The sequence below is a fragment of the Felis catus genome, chromosome A1 (genome assembly GCF_018350175.1).
Source record: "Felis catus isolate Fca126 chromosome A1, F.catus_Fca126_mat1.0, whole genome shotgun sequence".
NCBI lineage: Eukaryota > Metazoa > Chordata > Mammalia > Carnivora > Felidae > Felis > Felis catus.
In genome coordinates this window covers 77,075,838-77,095,366 of record NC_058368.1, presented here as the reverse complement: position 1 = coordinate 77,095,366, position 19,529 = coordinate 77,075,838, and the positions used below count along the sequence as shown (strand labels likewise).

General features: G+C 41.4%; 1 long non-coding RNA gene and 1 other non-coding gene across 5 annotated transcripts in view; one reads left to right on the top strand and one right to left on the bottom strand.

Moving 5' to 3' along the window:
• The window catches only part of LOC123384902, a 221,585-nt gene that overhangs the window by 63,671 nt on the left and 138,385 nt on the right, over positions 1–19,529 (bottom strand). The gene's annotated exons all lie outside the window — the stretch shown is intronic.
• Positions 421–505, top strand: TRNAQ-UUG. Its single transcript has one exon. It is a non-coding gene; the product is annotated as a tRNA-Gln (tRNA).

Below are 19,529 nucleotides of genomic sequence, written 5' to 3'. Positions count from 1 at the left end.
TACCCAGGGAATCATTTATTTCACACAGCGAATGACCCTTCTGATTTGTTTCCCACTGGTTTCTTTTTCACTTTTATCGCTTTAGCTTTAGCGGTTCTGATGCCCTTATAGAAAGACCTTTTGCTGACTTCGTGAGATATGCTGATTAAAGGAAAAAAATCCTTTTTCTTACATGACAAAAATGCTTAAAAATATCTGCTGGACTTGGTAGTTACTCTTTTCCAAAACCTCAATATCCAAATATGCAAAACGGCAGTGGTTTTTCAATTAAAAACATTAAAGGTATGTCTATAAAGCTTCAATAAGATCAGGAAAGTCTGGGTAGCTGCAACCCATCTAATTCCTTATGTTCTCCTTCTACGTTGTTAAAATTATATTTTGGTGATTGAGTTGGAGCAGAGAATGTGTTCTAGATGAGGCGCCTGGGTGGCTCAGTTGGTTGAGTGTCTGACTTTGGCTCAGGTCACAGTCTCACGGTTCGTGGGTTCAAGCCCCGCTTCGGGCTCTGTGCTGACAGCTCCGAGCCTGGAGCCTGTTTCGGATTCTGTGTCTCCCTCTCTCTCTGCCCCTTCCCTCTTGCTCTCTCTCTCTCAAAATAAACAAACATTTAAAAAAATAAAAATAAATTAAAAAAAAAGAATGTGTTCCAGTTAATCCAAGGAAGCATGGAAGATACCATGTCAATGAAAGATTCTGACACAGGTCTGATCTGGATATTTACACAGAATCATAACAGAAACATTTTAATTAAGCACATTTTTTTCTCTTCCAACCAGATTTCACAGAGCAGATGGCCATCCTTCTAACTCCATTTCTGTATTGGATGTAAGAGAGGGCTATCTTGAAAAGTGAACTTGTCACGATTATATACCTAGTCACATTGATAACTTACTCCAATAGTCTTTTTTTTTTTGGTGCCATTATTTTATATTGTACGTACCCTTATCTTTGTCATGAAAGCTTACAGCCACAGAGTAAAAATAATTATTGTCCATTTGTTTATGAAACATTAGAAAGATGAACTGAAGCCAGATTATATTCAGATCGGGACCAATTAAGAAGAAGCAATGCCTTCACTGGTCCAACCTTAGTTCAACCTTTTGAAACAAAGAAACCAGTCTACACAGACCCAGGTGTCTGCCCTGGGAGCTGAGTTTCAGCAGGACTGTGCAGCCATTCACTTTTCCCGTAGGAATGCACCACAACCACGTACAAATAGGTCATCACACCAGTAAGTCGACAGAGAAATGCGACGTATATGCGTTACCTAAATTTACCTCCTTCTTGTAGGTCATCTGCCTTTTCCCCCTCAATGTCATTTTTACTTCCAAACATAGCTGCACTTGATAATTAGTTACATATTTTAAAGGACGTAAGAGAAATGGTCACTGGGATTTCAGAGGTTACGACTGCCCCGCCAGCCAACACTCTGGAACACCGATGGCGAACCATCAGTCTTTACATCTAAACCCAGGGCGACTTAAATCAGGTAAAAGGAGGCTTCCAGAGCGTGCCAATCAAGGTTCAGCTCTGATGCTTGAATCACCTCCGTAAAACTGCCCCCAGACAAACATCTCCTAGGTTTTAACTTCTCTAGGATGGAAGGCATGTGTTGCCTACAATTTTCCTGCTCCTGAGTCTCCCTCTGGAAGATCTGTGTTTCTTGTGTTTCAGGAAAGTCGAGCTAACTTGAGCTCTTTTCCTTCCAAGCTACTCAACCTTCCTTAATGTGGCTCTAGTGTCACATGGCCTAGCATCATGTCATTGGCAGGCGACTGCATTCGAGAAATGCAGTAAGAGCTCTAGGCAAAGCTTGTACTGGAAGAGGAGTACGGTTGTTCACGCAAAAACGGACCACACGAGCGATAAGAAAAAAATAATAATGCTAGGAAACTGGAGAAAAGTTACACTTGGGGAGAGACCACCACAGCTCCCCTCGGGTAGTTCAAAGCTCCTCACTGTGTGTCTCCAACGTGAGGTGTCTCGCTAGCCAAGCTAAGAAGCTGAAATCCATCCGTGATGAATGAAAAATAATCCATTTGGAGAAGAATGATACCAAGAAGTCAATAAGGAAAATAAACTCAGCTGTGGTGACAAAAACAAAAACAAAACACAGAGGTGGTAGGGAAGAACAAATTGTTGGGTGACAAAATGGTAAGGTGCAGCGCATAGGAAGTGTAGCCACCCTACACCACACCCCTGTAAGACTTCCTCTTCTCTGAATGGAACCGAATATCAAAGCAATGTCAACACAAGCTCCTTGGTGGTCTCTTGTGACATAGCCTTCCCAGAATGACGCTATTTATGCCTATTTCTCAGATGTTCCCACTTCTAAAACTTTCTCACCTCTTTTGCTTTAAATGCATACTTTGCTGTCAAATCTTTTCCATTATGACGGCATAAATCTTTTTCAAACATTTTAAACTTTTCCTAAATGAGATTTCTAATGGGAGGTGTGAACGGTTCTGATTTGGCAAACCCTCTTTCTAATTCGCTGTTTTCAAATCAACGAAGAACTGGGTCAAACAGCGCCATCACCGAAATTGAAAACTGTTGTATTGCTGCAAAAATCCGAAGAACAAACAGGGTGCGTGGATGTGCGGAAAAGGTGATTTTACGCAAAGGATGTTTTCCAGCTTCCCGCAAGGAGCTAATAAATGCGTGGCTTAGAGTTCACTTAGAGCGGCCTAAGAAAAATGTTAAGCACCGTGAGTCTTGCTCACCAGTGATATTAAAATAAAATAATCGATATCCTGGGAGTCCCTAGGAGTTAGCTGCTACATAAAATTCACCAAGAGGACATCAGCCCATAAGAGCCTTATGATATAAACACACGGGCAGAGAGCAAGCCTCCATTTTGATTAGAACGCAGGAGGAGTGACAATGGATGCCAATACCAGAGGCTCCCTCTTCTAGCAAGCTAACGAAGATGTTTAAGCACAGCACTACAGAAGGCAGTGAGCGCATTCTCCCCTATGTGTTACAAGATTGGCCAACCGTGGTCTGGGGAGCAATGATGGACGTATCTGAGGGACCGATGTGAAATTACCTACAGTTGTTAGCACCAGCGGAGAGAAAAGAGGGATTAAAGAAAAAACCACAACCAACAAGAGGCAGGACAAAAAGAAAGCCCTGTTGGAAGAAAGCAAAGTGGAGAACCGAGGTAATTCTGCAGATTCTTCATACGTAAGAACTGTGTTTGGGTAGGAACAATTCTGGCCATGGGTGTTGTGCCTACACATCTCTTAATTTTTTTCTTTATGTTGCCCTGTTTCTTTTGCCACTTGAAAATGGCATTTATGTATTTATTTTTTATATTACCAGACCTTGAATTTTATTTTTTTATTATATATATTTTAAATATAATTTATTGTCAAATTGGCTTACATATGACACCCAGTGCTCATCCCAACAGGTGCCCTCCTCAATGCCCATCACTCACTTTCCCCTCCCTCCCATCCCCCATCAACCCTCAGTTTGATCTATGTATTTGAGAGTCTCTTATGATTTGCCTCCCTCCCTCTCTGTTTGTAACTATTTTTTTCCCCTTCCCTTCCCCCATGGTCTTCTGTTAAGTTTCTCAAGATCCACATAGGAGTGAAAACATATGGTATCTGTCTTTCTCTGCCTGACTTATTTCACTTAGCATAATACCCTCCAGTCCCATCCACGTTGCTGCAAGTGGCATGATTTTATTCTTTCTCATTGCCAAGTAGTATTCCATTGTATATATAAACCACATCTTCTTTATCCATTCGTCAGTTGATGGACATTTAGGCTCTTTCCATAATTTGGCTATTGTTGAAAGTGCTGCTGTAAACACTGGGGTACAAGTGCCCCTATGCATCAGCACTCCTGTATCCCTTGGGTAAATTCCTAGCAGTGCTATTGCTGGGTCATAGGGTAGATCTATTTTTAAGTTTTTGAGGAACCTCCACACTGTTTTCCAGAGCAGCTGCACCAGTTTGCATTCCCACCAACAGTGCAAGAAGGTTCCCGTTTCTCCACATCCTCACCAGCATTTGTAGTCTCCTGATTTGTTCAGAAAATGGCATTTTTTTTAAAATTTTTTTTTTCAACGTTTATTTATTTTTGGGACAGAGAGAGACAGAGCATGAATGGGGGAGGGGCAGAGAGAGAGAGGGAGACACAGAATCGGAAACAGGCTCCAGGCTCCGAGCCATCAGCCCAGAGCCTGACGCGGGGCTCGAACTCACGGACCGCCAGATCGTGACCTGGCTGAAGTCGGACGCTTAACCGACTGTGCCACCCAGGCGCCCCCAGAAAATGGCATTTAAAAGAAGGAGTGACAGGGGCGCCTGGGTGGCTTAGCGGTTAAGTGCCCGACTTCCTCAGGTCATGATCTCTCGGTTGGTGGGTTCGAGCCCGCATTGGGCTCTGTGCTGACTGACCGCTCAGAGCCTGGGGCCTGCTTCAGATTCTTGTGTCCCTTTCTCTCTGCCCCTCTCCTGCTCACACTCTGTGTCTCTCCCTCTCAAAAATAATAAACATTGAAAAAATAATTTTTAAAGAAGGAATAGAAACTGGCACGTGCAATTTTTGGTGAAAACCTATGACGGTCTTACAAATGGGAAGTTTTTATGCTGGCGGAGGAACCAAAAGATTGAGCTTTAAAACACTCTGGGAATCCTTGGGCTTTTGGAAGTTGGAAGGAAGATATGGACATAAATTTGTGGCTTTATTTAAATAAAAAGTATCGTGGGGGAGAACCCTGACCTTTGCAAAAGTCCCACAGCAAGAGGAGTGGGTCTACTTGGAATGAATGGCTCGGTTAAATTAAGGATGGGCTGACAGAAAATGGCTTTAATTATTCTTTCCTATGTCCCATTCTGCAGGCACTTTGCCAAGTACATTTTCAAAGAGAAAATGCAAACACAAAAATAAGATGCAAATGGCTCTCAAGTGTCCTAGTGTGTCTTACACAAATGTTCTGGGATTTTATTTTGGTTTTTAAATTTGCTACTTGTCCTTAAAAGCCATCACGTTTTTCAGAACCCTTAGGGTGGAGCGCTTGAAAGTTCTTCAGCTTTCTGCGGGGCTGTCTGCCTATTGTTAAATGCATTTTTTTTTTAATGTTTATGTCTTTACCATCAACTCAAACTCTTAAGTTCAATGTCAAATGGAATGGTAGAACTCTTTCTGCAAGATCAGGGAGAATCAAAATTCAAACATTAACTAAAAGATGTGGTTTCTAAAGGGTTATAAAGAGAAGGTGGGAAGTGTGATATACTCCAGGGTCAAGAGCATCTATTAGGAAATGTGTCACTTTTTATTCTTTATTCTTTTAAAAAGATAAAACGATTCAAAAGAGACTCTGTATTTGTGGAGTGTGATTATTGCCAGCTGTCTTTGTCTTGGATAATGTGTCAGGGTTTTGTTCCTGTTTACCTAAGTCAAAGAAAACAAGGTTATTGTGAAGGCTGCCCACGGCTGTTTACATAACATACCTCCTGATTCTGGAAACGAGTACTGTTTCCTGCTCAAAACCCAAAAGAAGGAATGGGACACGTAGTATTCTTACACACTAAAATCAGAGCAACAATAAAGCCTTAGGTTAATGAGAAATATCATTTCCACCTTCCCACTCTTAAACAACATTAGATTATTCTGTGAACTCACCGTGTACTTTTCCTTTTCCTTTTGTCCGAAATACCATCCCCCTTTTCTCTCCTTTCTTCAACTAGTGAACACCTACTCATCTTCTAAGTGTTCTTAATTCCAGTGCCACTTCTTCCGAAAGATTTTCCCCAACTATGTCAGGCAGAAGAAATCACCCCGTCCCCTGCATTTCCATAGCATTTTATAAACACTCATCTTTTAACACATCTTATGTGGTATCATAATTCAATGTTATAAGGGGAATGCCAATGTTAGACCAGCAGTGTCCCCTAGCAAAAGCCCTTGACTTATTCACCCTTCTGCCCCTCGTAACTAATGGTACAGAAACTGACATATAGTGGTTGTTTAATGCCTGTTCATAGGATGGATGGATGGACGGATGGATGGATGGATGGATGAGCAAACGAATCCATTACTCTAAATCAATGCTATTGAGGCCACCTGATGTCACAATTATATCAAAATCATAAGATCTTATGGGATTCTTATGCAGGAGGCAAGAATAGACAATCACAGACAAACATGAGCCAACTTAAAGAAATTTCTAAAATCTTTTCGAGTTCTAGCATTCTATGATTTTACGATTTTTAAACATTTAAGTGGTGAGCCATTTCCTGTGTCCCTTTGCCCATGGATGGTGTAGGATATATGAGGTAGTGGAGTTGGTGTTATTATTATTTTCTTTGAGATTTTATTTTTTAAGTAATCTCTACACCCAACGTGGGACTCAATCTCACAACCCTGAGATCAAGAGTCACATGCCCCACTGACTGAGACAGCCGGGCACCCTGCGTTGTGGTATTATTTTAGCATATTTCTCTCTTCACTGCCTTTTTTGAAGGAATCCTAGAAGTCAGTGAAGCAGACATGCTCTCTCTGTGGTCCAGCCCCATACTGGGTCGTTTCCTCTCTGATGCGGAGGCATTGAAGGGCAACAATCCTGGTCTGCTTGCCTCCCCCCGGGTCATTGTGCTGAATGACTCACAACTGCCTTTACCTGAGGCTCTGGGAGAGTCAACTTTGTGTTGACTTTGGTTGTACGATTAACTACATCCTTTGATATCATCTGGAGCTTTCAAGATGAAGCACTTCATGATGTTTTCTTGCTAAGCAGATTTTGAATTTATATAGGAAAAGATGACAGGGACCAAAATGGCGTCTCTCCAGAGAAAGGAAGTTCACTTGGAGGTAAACATGGTAAATTCTTTTAAAAGATGAGGAAGAGGGAAAGACGACCATCAACACATTCATGAGCAAAACAGAAATCTCAGAAGAGCAATGCCCTACGCTGGCCTCGATTAAGGCTTATTTATCCAGAAATTTCTCTACAAGGAGATGGAACTGCACTCTAAGGACGCAAGCTGATTGGTTACAAAGAGAAGCGATTTCCTCCATCAGAGTATCCCTGTGTAAGGGTTATGTTTGCATTCTGACACTTATTTGCTCTACAAAGATTTCTGTTTCCACACGAGCCTCCATACAAGGTTATGCAGCACCTCGAGGATTCTTCACAGACCCGGAGTGAAGATTCCATAAACACTGGGAATGTTTAGGACAGAACCAAGCAGAGACGGTAGTGTCTTCATTTCACACCCCACACGGGCCACACCAGTTGTGGTAAGGATGGCCTTGGCCTGGCACTTAGGACCTTTCCCTTAACTAGTGAAGTCAAATCACCAAGATTCAAATATCTACCTTTTGTAACCTGTGCCAGCCGCTAGGAAGTTTTCATGAGAAATATAACCAAAGCTTCTGCTTTTGGCAAACTGAAATATTGATAAAAATATAAGATTAATGTTAAGATATTTAAATAATGATGAACAAATGAAATGAAATGGTAGATTAATTATACAGTATGGCGTGGGGAGCATATCATCTTTTCTAAAGACACGTGCATTAGGGCACCTGGGTGGCTCAGTCGGTTAAGTGTCTGACTTCAGCTCAGGTCACGATCTCACAGTCTATGGGTTCAAGCCCCGCATTGGGCTCTGTGCTGACAGCTCGGAGCCTGGAGCCTGCTTTGGATTCTGTGTCTCCCTCTCTCTCTGCCCCTCCCCCACTTGTGCTCTGTCTCTCTCTGTCTCTCAAAAATAAATAAATGTAAAAAAATAATTTAAAGACACATGCATTTAGCGCAGAGCATGCATGAGGTTGAATTCTGACTCTGACTTTCTATTAGTAAAGAAATGCTCTAAATCCCAGCTCTTTTTATTTTCCAAATGTTCACAAAGTTGTCATGAAAATGAGAAATAAAGTGTTTAGCAGCCAAATCTTAGCTATTTTTATAAGCTATAAAGGACTTCACGGAGGAGACAGAATTTGTGGCCATCTTCAAAGGATGATAGAAGTTGGGTAAATAAAGAGAAGTGGAGAATATACACCATTTGAAGCGTATCGTAAAACAAATTCTCCGAAGCCAACTCTGTTTCTCTTGCTCAGAAGGCAAAGGCTCAAAGATATACTTCAATTGTGCTTAACACATTTAAAGTTCATTTTCCTCCCAAATGAAGCATCACTTGTAATCTATCAGCCAAATACAGTGCAAGAAACCCCTCTCCACTTTCTCAGGTTTAATGGGCTAATTACTCCGGCTGAGTTCTAATCCCAGTTACTCGCAGCCTCCACGGGCGACTCTCTGTGATTCTTCACTCCAGATGTTATGAGGATTAACCAATCAATTTGAAACACCTTGTAAAAACATGTCAGGCTTTCTAATCCCTTTCCGAATTAATTCCTGTTCAATCCACATTTTTACTGCGATGGCTTTCAAGCTCCATGTGTAACAGTAGCGCACCTGACCCAGAAGTCCAAAATTCCTCCAGCCTGCTTGTCTTGCATTATTTTAATATTGCAGAAGCAGCAAAAACGGTGCTTCCAAACTCTACTTAAGCAAGGGACTTCCTGGGGAAAGATTGCTGGGAGGCTCCGCGCAGACCAATTTAGTATCGCCTCTCTTGTATTTAGTCCCACTTAGGAATGTGTTGCCAAAATGTCGAAACCGTGCAAAACCAAGTTAAGATCACAGTGAGGATCGGACTTTGCTGCTTTAGTCATCTCAACTCCCACAAGATCCTGAGGTTCTCGATTTTTTTTTTTTTTTTTCCCATGAGAGGGACGTGTGAGCAATATTACCGATGTCCTGACCGGACTCCTAGCTATGACACCAGAGAAGGTTGAGCCGACCTCATTGCACAAACAGCCTTCCTCCATCAATCTCATAGACCCCCACGGGCCACACTGCAAGCAATACCATCCCAGTATTTGGCAGAATAAACTGTTCCCAACCGAAGATCATCTGCACACATCTCACAGCAAATGATTAAGTTCAAACCAAAGACCCAATCCAACACACTACCAAGTTCAATGGGTCGATCGGGCCAGGCAGAACACCAAAATGAGTCCCTTTGGCAAATATTTCTTTTCCTACTTGATGTGTCCACTTCTTTTTTTTTTTTAAACGTTAATTTACTTTTGAGACAGAGAGTCAGAGTATGAACGGGGGAGGGTCAGAGAGAGAGAGAGGGAGACGCAGAATCCGAAACAGGCTCCAGGCTCTGAGCTGTCAGCACAGAGCCCGTCGCGGGGCTCGAACTCACGAGCCGTGAGATCATGACCTGAGCCGAAGTCGGACGCTTAACCAACTGAGCCACCCAGGCGCCCCTTGATGTGTCCACTTCTAGTTAACAAGGAACAAGACTTAGTCACACTGGTATCTTTTTTTTTTTTTTTAACTTTAGCCACTAATAGGAACGATGTAAGTTGGTCATTTTCTAGAACTCACTTCTCACAGAAAACTTTTCTGTGGTAAGAGTTGTAAAGAAAATCCCCAATTATTGTTTGGGGGGAAAAAAAACCAAATAGATTTGACCTTGAAGTAGTATTGTATAACTATTTCCTGGATGCACAGCATTTCCAAGATACAGCAGAGCAGTGATAACTTGGGAATGTAAGCAGAAAGGACCGTGTTTTACTGATGAAACTACTTTTTCGTACTGTCCCTTAATCGTGCTATGGTGTAGCTAAATATGTTGATGCTGACAATACATTAGGATCTTTTTTTTTAATGTTTATTTATTTTTAAGAGAGTAGTAAAGACAGAGCGTGAACAGGGGAAGGGCAGAGAGAGAGGGAGACACAGAATCCGAAGCAGGCTCCAGGCTCTGAGCCATCAGCCCAGAGCCCGACGCGGGGCTCGAACTCACGGACCGCGAGATCGTGACCTGAGCATAAGTCCGATGCTTAACCAACTGAGCCACCCAGGTGCCCCAAGGATATTATCATTAAAATATATTCACTTCATACACACCCACTTTAATCTTCAGGAGAACTCATGGAAGCAGCATTGCCAGGGTAATGCCCTATTTACTTACACTGGCATGTAATTACAAAAAAACCCAAAAAACAAAAAACAAACCCTTAACTTACAAAACTTTGTGCGAGGACACCGCAGATACAGCCTTCTAGATAAACCAAAGTTCCCAAAGAATTAAAAACAGACATGAATCTGATTTGAGGAAGAAAAAGGAAAATTGTCAAAAGCTTCCGACCAGCAATGCCGCCTCAAAAATGCAGAAGAGTCTCGAAATGGTGACGCTCATCTGGCCGTCCTTTCTCAAGAATAAGCTGTGCCAGCAAAGTCGTTAACAAGGAAACCATCCGCTCGGCCCACGGCCTCTGCCTGCTCGCCTCACGTAACTCAGAACTCTCTTCCCTGAAGCAGAACTTATCTGACATCTCCATTGCTGCAGCCTGGGTCAGAACTCTCCTTTGAAGGGGTTTCAAAGTAAAACAAGATAAGAAGTACCTTTTCAAAAAGAATCCTTCCGAGGGAGTCCTGTGATGTGAAAGTGAAGTGCAAGAACAGAGATGTCTTCTCAAGAGCACTTTCTGGTCCCTTGAATAGATAAGAGGAGTAAACTCACCCAGGGGTGGGGGTGCTGGGGACAGAGAGTGCCACCAGATAAGAAACAGAGGGTGTCTGTTCTCCCTGGAGGGGACCCGTTCGGTGACAACTGCTGTTGTGGACAGGCCGCCCGTCCACCCTGTTAGGCCACTGGGAGTCCAGGAAAGACAGTGAAAGACACACGTGTGGAGTCCTGGAAATCTGTGAGCCACAGCCTGCTGGTAGTGTATGAACTGGGAAGAATGTGGCCCAGCTCTCCGGGTGGGGGCGGAAAATACTATAGGCCTGCAGTTAACAGTAACTGTTAACTCAAATTTTCCTCTATCTTTTCCCTCCAAACCACCTCTTTCTTGGAAAAGAAGCAGCAGGTGGTGATAGGCCTGGGTGCCCCAGGAAAGGCTCGGGGGGCCGGGGAGTGGAATGGCCCCACCTGGGCTGAATCACCTAATGAAACATGTTGAAACCGTCACAAGATGTTTCTTCTGAGATTGACAAGATTAGGCCTGGCCTGGCCATTTTCCCCCGGGGCCCTTGCTGAGAATGAGTAACGAATATACTCGGGGAACAGTTCCATCACTGTGGACGCGTTTTGCATTTGGCCATGGCAGTGCTGTTCTCTATCCGGGCACCATCGTTTGGGAGACCGAAAGCCAATGGCCCACATGCTCCTGGGCACCCAGAGAACCCTGTCAAGGGTCATCAATCCCTGGAGAGGGTCTGGAGGCTGGTCTGAGGACAGGCTTGAATACAGCCCTCTCTTGGTGGTATGATTCCGGAAGATGGACGGTCACGTGCTCTCTGACCATCTGAGCTAACCCACAGCCCTTTGCTATTGACCTTGGCCACTAGGTTTAATGATACAGGGCAGTGTTTGCCTTAACTAGATTTACTACGGTCTCTGCATACAACTCATTCTTTTGTGTGTGGAGTTTCCAAGAATTTATTCTCTTCAAAAAAAGCTACCTTAATGTTCCTATTTTGTCTGTATCCCTAATTTACATATTTTAAGCCATTAAGACCTTGATGTCCCTCCCCACTACTTTTTAAAAATAAGTTTCCTTTAGTTTCTGTTTTCTCTTTCTTCCTTTTTATCCCTTAAGTAGGAAAACTGGTCATATAAGACTTTGAAATAAATTTGTCAAATCAGAACCGGTGAGAATTTTACCATATTCTTTGGAATTTGGTTACTTAGCTGCTTCTTCTTCTTCTTCTCCTTCTTCTTCTTTTTCCTTTTCTCCTTTTACTGAATGAATAAATGAATTTTTAATTACAGAGTTAAGTGTGGGGCTTCGTGGTGTGTAATTTTAATTCTCTGAAAGTCAGCCTGAACCCACCACTGGTCTTACCCCATGGCAACTGTCAGCGTCAGACTATTTATTTCTTCTACAGTTATTTAAAAGTAATTCTGTAAATTACCATAAATTCTGTAAATATTTCTATAAAAGGTTGAGTCATACTATTAAGACATATATTTAAGAGGTGCCTGGGTGGCTCAGTCGGTTAAGCGTCTAACTTCGCCTCAGGTCATGATCTCACAGTTTCTGGGCTCAATCCCTGCATCGGGCTCTGTGCTGACTGCTCAGAACCTGGAGCCTGCTTTGGATTCTGTGCCTCCCTCTCTCTGTCTGCCCCTCTCCTGCTAGTTCTCTTTCTCTGTCTCTCAAAAACAAAAACACTTTAAAAAACATGTACTTAAATTGTCAGAAAATGCCAAAGCATATAATACAGGACATTAATTGTAAAGTTAAGGAAATTGATGTAATAGAAATAGTAAAAACTTTGAAGATGAATTCTTGGAAACTTTGAAGATGATACCCTGGCCAAGTCACTGATCCTCTCTGAGAATGATATTCTATATCATAAACAGAGTAGGATTTTGAAGACAAAATAGGTAGAGGCTGAATCTATGCAGCTGAAATAAAAGAGAATGTTAAAAACTTAATTTATCTTATATATTAGCAAAACTTTCTGAAAAATCAGTAGTTTCAGTAAAAACCAATCTGACCTTCAACTGTCATTCAGTACAAAATATATCATTCATTTATGTCAGTTGCTTTTTCACTAGGATATTAGCATCGACTGTTTCTAAACAGAGCCAAGAGCTCGGAAATAAATCAGAACACGTGTAGCCCCCAGAAGTGCCATCATAAAGTTAGGGGCCTTAAACTCGCTCTCTCAGTCCTAAAGGAATTCCTTAAAATATTTATGGAAAATATGGTCACAATTTATATATTAGAAGCTACTATAGATACATAAAAAAGATTAGAGGGAGCAACTATAGATTAGTCATGCAAGAAGAAAAACAAGTCGCTAAAAATATATAGGAAAAAGTTTCAATTTCGAGAGCAATCAGAGAACTCCAAATTGAAATAAAAGACATATTATTTTAATTGTTAAACAAGCCAATATTTACTTTTAATGATCGTATTGAGTATTTACTGGAGTCAGGGAGCAAGGTGCAGTTGGCTCTCTCCTGTACCGATGATGGACATATAAAGCCGCACAGCCATTCCGAAAAGTAATGTGGGAAATATTTGTTAAGTTCCTTAAAAAGTGTTGTCCTCTTTAACAAGGTAACTCCCTTTCTAGCATGCTATTTTAAAGAAACAGTTCAAATGATGGGCAAAATTTATGTACAAAGATGATTCTTCCAGCCCTATTCATAATAGCTAAAAAAAAAAAAAAATAGGTTGAGATATATGCAAATTAAAATACAGCTATCATTGAAAACTATGCCTGCAATTCTAATGAAAAGAAGTTCTAAAAAAATTATTAATATCCTGGGAAGATGCTCGTAGAACAATCTTAAGAGAAGAGTGAATGATGCAAAATATTACATGCAGCTTTATCCCGATCATGTAACATGGTATAATATAGATGACAACATTATACGTGTAAATAATGCCTGAATATTTACATATAAACACACAAAATGTATCTGCATGTTTATGAGGAAATATATAAAGAAACTAATTTCAAGAGGCTCCAAAGGTAGTAGTATCATCTCTGACTGGTTTGCATATTACATTTTCCACTGTCCTTTCCTACTTTTTTTTCAGAGTTTCCGCATGATTATAACATAATCAGCATTAAACAGTATACTTAGAAAAATGACTCATTAAATACAATTAATTTGAGATGCTGTTCAGAGCCTACTTGCTACATGTTATGGGCCCAGTTCTTTTGAAGATGGCCATGTGGTTTCCTGATGCATAACGGATTAGGATCTGTCCATGAGTGAATGTCTAGCAGCCATGCTTCTCTGCAAGTACCCCTGCCCCCCGTGGGGTCTATCTCACCTGGCATGTATCAGGCACCCCCACTGATAAGTCTCATCCTTAGCTGACCCTCAGAGGACCGGGAATGGAGAGTGGAAGCAATACATCCATGAAATGTTGAGAAAGGTCTATCTCTGCATATCTACGTTGAGCACATGACATGATGGTCAAGCCCTGAGGTCAGGAGGGCTGGTTTAGAACCTCAGTTTTGTCACTTGGTGGTGAGGTAATCTGGTAAGACATGCAAATCATCCTGGGGCTCAGTTCCAAATCAGAAGAATGGAAACGAACATCACGCCTCTTCTGTGGTGTTGTTGTGAGTACTGAACGAGCCAATTCATGGACGAATGTAGAATCGCACCTGACAATGACGTTTCATTGTTATGATTACTGTCATTTTCGAAATGATGCTTCTGAAGGCGAGGTTTCTCCAAGTGTGAGTCCCCTGACTGCTTGGACCAGAATCAGGAGGAAAACTTGTCACAGATGCAGATTCAACACTACAGAATAAGAATTTCCGTAATGCGTCCCGAGAATATATATTTTTGACGAGCTCCAAGTTTGTTCTTATATGCACCAAACTTTAAGGCATACTGTACTAAAAATGTTACTAGGATTATAATCCTCTCTAAACGTCCCTAAGCCATCAAGGAAATGTCCAACAATGTTTCCTAACTCTGCATAGGTAGCTGGAAAATGCAGATGTCTTTGTAAATTGATATCTGACAAAAAAATGAAGAAATAAAACTTTATTTCTAAGTTCATTTTATTTCAAAGAGAAAAGCTTTCATTATCAGGAAAATTCATTTATGTGGGACACGTCATTCCTTGAAGATGCTAGTTAAAGAATGTGTTACTGGGGCGCCTGGGTGGCGCAGTCGGTTAAGCGTCCGACTTCAGCCAGGTCACGATCTCGCGGTCCGTGAGTTCGAGCCCCGCGTCAGGCTCTGGGCTGATGGCTCGGAGCCTGGAGCCTGTTTCCGATTCTGTGTCTCCCTCTCTCTCTGCCCCTCCCCCGTTCATGCTCTGTCTCTCTCTGTCCCAAAAACAAATAAACGTTGAAAAAAAAAAAAAGAATGTGTTACCATATTAATGTCTACTTAGGTATCATTTCACTTGTTGTCTCACAACATGAGATAATTGCTTTAAAATAGACTTGAAAATTTCCAAACTTTCTCTAAGCTATGGAGAGATTATGTCTACTCGTAATCAGGTAAATCTGTCTCCTTCTAAATAAAAAGGATAAAGTCAGAGGTTATATGCTCAATATGATAAAAAAAAAATGCAGTGTCTAATTTTAGATTTTTTTTCTTGGCTGCTTTTCTTATTTATCATCTGTAACTCACAAACACAAAGATTTTTAAAGATTAGTGTTTAAAACTAGTGATAGCAACTTTTGATGTCCAATGTTTTCAAGTTGCATTCTGACTCACAAAGCCCGATGCTTTTCTTTTCTTTTTTTTTTAAGTTTATTTGTTTTGAGAGAGAGAGAGAGAGAGAGAGAGAGAGAGAGAGAGAGAGAGAAATGCAAGAGGGGTGGGACAGAGAGAATCCCAAGCAGGCTCCACACTGTCATTGCAGAGCGTGACTCGGGGCTTGAACTCATGAACCTTGAGATCATGACCTGAGCTGAAATCAAGAGTCAGACACTTCACCGACTGAGCCACCCAGGCGCTCTAAGCCCAATGCTTTTCTGAGCAACTCCACAGGCCAGCGCTCCAGAACATGTCTACGTGGGCTAAATCCACTTGTTTTTCTACTTTGGCTCCCAACACCATGGGGGGAGTCACCTTAGGTCAGGATGGAAAATTCATCAAACCCACTCCGCATACAATTCAGGTATAAAGGGAAGGGAGTCCTACCCAACAAAATGCAGACTGACATCAATACACATGCCATCATGGCCATTGGAGCAAACTGCTACTCAAAATCCAAGCATTCATAACTTTTAAAAGTTCTTCTGTAAAATAGGTTTACCTCAGCAAGCATTATCAAGACTGATTTCCATGGCAATTTTAAATTTCAGAATTTTTATCACTCCGAATGCATACTAGCAAATTAATCTAATTTATAGACTATACCTTACTTAAGTAGATGATTTTGTCTAGGTTTCCCTGAAATAAATGAGGATTTTGGATGACACTGATCTCTTTAATTATACTAAAGAGACAACCATCTATTTTAAGTGCATGCCATTCAGAGTTATTTTTAGTTCATGATAGATATCAAAATATTCATTTGAAAAGTTGAAGAAACCCGTGCTTGTTAAATTGGGGGAAGATAATGAGCAAACTCAGGAAACTTTCAAGACTATGGCTACTAGCAAAAGTTACTCGTGTCAGCACCCAGATATGCCTCAAGTTCCCATTAAATGCTCCTGTTCTCAAAGACAGTCAGTCACTTAATGACAGTTACAGTAGACTTAAAAACTTTTTTTAAATTTGTATTTATTTTTAAGAGAGAGGGAGAGAGAGCAGGGGAGGGACAGAGAGAGAGACACACACAGAATCTGAAGTAGGCTCCAGGCTCTGAGCTTTCAGCACAGAGCCTGATGCAGGGCTCGAACTCACAAACCATGAGATCGTGACCTGAGCCAAAGTCCCATGCTCAACCGACTGAGCCACCCAGGCGCCCCTGCAGTAGACTTTTAACGCATCAGAGGTCAGGATGATTTAGACATTTTAGGGGTACACCCTTTCTGTTCCCAAATAAAAAAACTCAATTTCAACTGGCTAAAGCTATCATAATGCTATAAACAATTGTCCCATGGTTTGGCCTCCATTAGTCTCTTAGAAGCTCATTGCCATCTGCCTTATCGAAATAATACAGTAGGAAGGTGAACTTCAGTGTGACATTGTGGATAAGTAGGTAGAGTTTGGAAAATATATGATTTAACACAGATGGGTCCCTCTCAATGAGATCAACAGGGAACCACCACAAAGGGTTCATCCACATGGGCTCATGGATGCCCCAGAGGATAGCAAGACACTATACAACCCCAAACGGTAACTGCCATTTGTTTGGGTGTGTTTGTTGGAGATGCATCCATTTATGAAATGGCATTTTCTCCCTAATCACAACATTCCAAAACCTAAAAAATTAATGCAGTCTTTTTTAAAGATTTTGACAGGCTTTCTATAAGGCAGTTCATTTCAAAAAGGCCCCATTTGTTTAAAATGACATTGACATTGTCTTGACATTGATTGTTGTCATTCTGATTCTGATGAAAACTAATATCCTAATCATAGCAAGTAAAATTTTATAAACCGAAAAAAATTATTTCTAGCTAATGATATTGTACTTAAATGTCCTCCCACTGAAAGAAAAATTAAAGGGAGGAGTTCTCGATGTTGAGTAGAATCAATTCTTCCATGTAGGAAAGACATAAAAAGGAAACCTCCTAACTCAATTCTTTCATTCATGACATCATATATTTTCCCCAGGAAGGACCCTCAATCCAAATGTGGCTGCAGGTTTATGTCTAATAGATGCTTATGTCCCCGCCCCCCATTCATATGTGGAAATTCTAACCCTCAAGGTGATGGTAGGAGGAGGTGAGGCCTTTGGGGGTGATTAAGTCATGAGAGTGGAACCCTGATAGATAGGATTAGTGCCTTGATTAAAGAGACCCCAGAGAGCTCCCTTGCTCCTTCCACCTTATAAAGACACAGCGAAAAGACAGCTCTCCGGGAAACGAAACTTCAGCAGATATCGAATCTGCCAATTCCTTGATCTTGAACTTCCCAGTCTCCAGGACCGTGAGAAATAAATTTATGTTATTTATAAGCCACCAAGTCTATGGTTTTTCTGTTACAGCAGTCTGAACAGACTGACAATGGCTTGCTCTGCCTCTTAGAGTTCCATAACTAAGTATGGCTAAGCGATTGGCTCCCACTTGCTGCTCTAGGAAGCCAACCAGCTGGACCTCCACCACCTCTCTTGAAGGCTGTTGCCCAAGCCAACACCCCACCCTCTCCCCCAGATCATTTGCTTCCACTCCACCCTTGAATCTAAACCCCTTCCACACACCTTTGCACACTTCTGCTGACTTTCATTGTTAAAGAGGAAGATGCAATTCAGGCTCTTGAATTAGATTCTCTCCAGAGCCCTAGTAATGCTTTGTACGTAAAAGAAGCTAAGTGAGGTATATTGCTACTTTATTCTATTATCACTGCATTTCCTAGCTTTTAATAGCCTAAATGCAGGCACTGGGTAACCGAACTCATCCTGTTGGGGCTCTCTCTCCAAACTCAAGAACCGAGGAGATTTGGAGACGATTCCAGAAAATCCTTTGCTGTCAAAATTCTTTGATTCACTTTCTGAAACTTAAACACTGATACGATGCTAGGATTTTACTAGTTAGCAAGACACCCGGGTAGTAGGCCTCACCACCTTTTGTTACCTGGGCAATGCTGAGCTTGTCATTTAACTTCACTGGGTCCCGACCGCAGACAGACACTTAGCCAGTACCCACTAACAGCTCAACACCCTACCTGTTCAAGGAGAGGACCTATGCCAATGACCTGAGCTGTCCCTTCTACACGCTCAATGGTGTGGCTATTAAACACTTGAAGTGTGGCTAGCGAGACTGAAGAGCTGAATTTCAAATTTTAATTTTCATTACTTGACACTTAAATTGAAAAGCTGATATTTTATTCAGTCACTAGAAAAGTTTCACTATATTTGGAACAACCTGAGCAGGTAAATTTAATTTTTAGCTGTTAATTTTATGAAATCTTAATACAGGTCAGTTATTCTCAGTGAAAATTTCATGACCAAGTTACAATGTGCTGTAAAGAGTCCCACATTTTGAAAGCTAGTAAAAATAGGAGTACAAAACACCCATTAATAATTTTTATATTGATTATGTATTTAAGTGGTAATTTGTTGGATAAGCTTGGGTTAATTAAAATATATTTTAAAAATTATTTCACTGGTTTCTGGGGCACCTGAGTGGCTCAGTTGGTTAAGTGCCTGTCTCTTGATTTCGGCTCAGGTCATGATCTCATGTTCATGGGACCGAGCCCCGAGTCGGGCTCTGCATGAACAACACAAAGCCTGCTAGAGATTTTCTCTCCCTCTCTCTCTGCCCCTCCCTGCTTGTGAGTGCGTGCGCGCGCGCTCTATCTCTCTCTCTCAGAATACATAAATAAACTTTAAAAAAATCTTACAAAAATGATTACACTGCTTTCTATTTCAAATGTTTTAATGTGGCTGCCATAGCTAAGATGTAGCTTAGATTATATTTTTATTGGCTAGTGTGGCTTTAGAACTCCAACAGAAACGATCCCATGTAACACATCTGCCTTATCTCTAGCTAACTTTCCGTGTCCCATGCAACCTATCTAGGCTTTTTCCCTAGAAAAACCCCAACTGTATTATTTTAGTCCTTCATACCCTGCTTACTTCTGGCTCTTCTACCAAAAACTGCTTGTCACAATATATTTGCTTGCTCTGCTGTTTCTCCCAGTATGTTAAAATTCCACGAGGAAAGAACAAACTTGCTTTGCTATTGTACATTCAGTGCCTGGCATAGCGCAATGTCACCAACAGAGCAGGGGCTCACATGGGTGTGTACAAAACAGTAAGTGTAAGCATTCCTGAAAAATGTCTACATTTAGCACTTGAGGTACCAAGCTGTTGTTTTTGTTGTTTTTAATATAACAATTCACCTTCCAGTAGAAAGACACCTAAATTTCTTTAGAAAA